General features: G+C 44.9%; 1 non-coding gene across 1 annotated transcript; it reads left to right on the top strand.

Annotated features, from left to right (window-relative positions):
• The first annotated feature begins 265 nt into the window (after positions 1-265).
• On the top strand, positions 266-358 carry MIR802 (microRNA mir-802). Its single transcript, NR_033056.1, has one exon. It is a non-coding gene; the product is annotated as a microRNA mir-802 (primary transcript).
• Positions 359-661: the final 303 nt, after the last annotated feature.

Below are 661 nucleotides of genomic sequence, written 5' to 3' on the forward strand. Positions count from 1 at the left end.
ATTCGTGCCTAGATTTTCCAACTATTTCCTTCTAAATGACCATTTCTCTACAGAAATGAACTAATGTAAAGAGACAGGTTGTTCCAGTGCCAGAACCGAACAAGCAAAAAAGGATGGAGGCTATATTTTCATGGGAGGAACCTGACCAAATAATACCCACTCTGTTTCCCTGCAGCCTCTGGGGTTGATTCAGAAGAAGGTGCCATATGCCCCTTGTGTGGCTTGGTGCATGTTTTCCAGGCCCAACTCTTGATCACCATCAGACTTCTATTATTTGCAATCAGTAACAAAGATTCATCCTTGTGTCCATCAAGCAACAAGGAGAATCTTTGTCACTTAGTGTAATTAATAGCTGCGCTTCGCGTGGGAAGACGAAAGAAGGATGCCTTTCGCACATAGACTTGGGTGAATTCAGAACAGGCTTCACGGATCCTTGCTGCCTTTTGACCAACTACAAGGCCAGAACTCCAAGAAGTGGGCAGATGGTAAGCAAAGTGTTCTCTTTTGGGATCTGTGTGTTTCTACCTCCAAGCCCTATGACTGTAGTCCAAGAGAGCTCTCTAACTTTTCCCATTGAACAGATGATTGTGAAGCCCCCTCCCTATGTGTATATCCTATACCCGTGGATTCTATCCTTCCTGCTGCTCCCTCACCACATCGT

Source organism: Equus caballus, chromosome 26 (assembly GCF_041296265.1).
Source record: "Equus caballus isolate H_3958 breed thoroughbred chromosome 26, TB-T2T, whole genome shotgun sequence".
NCBI lineage: Eukaryota > Metazoa > Chordata > Mammalia > Perissodactyla > Equidae > Equus > Equus caballus.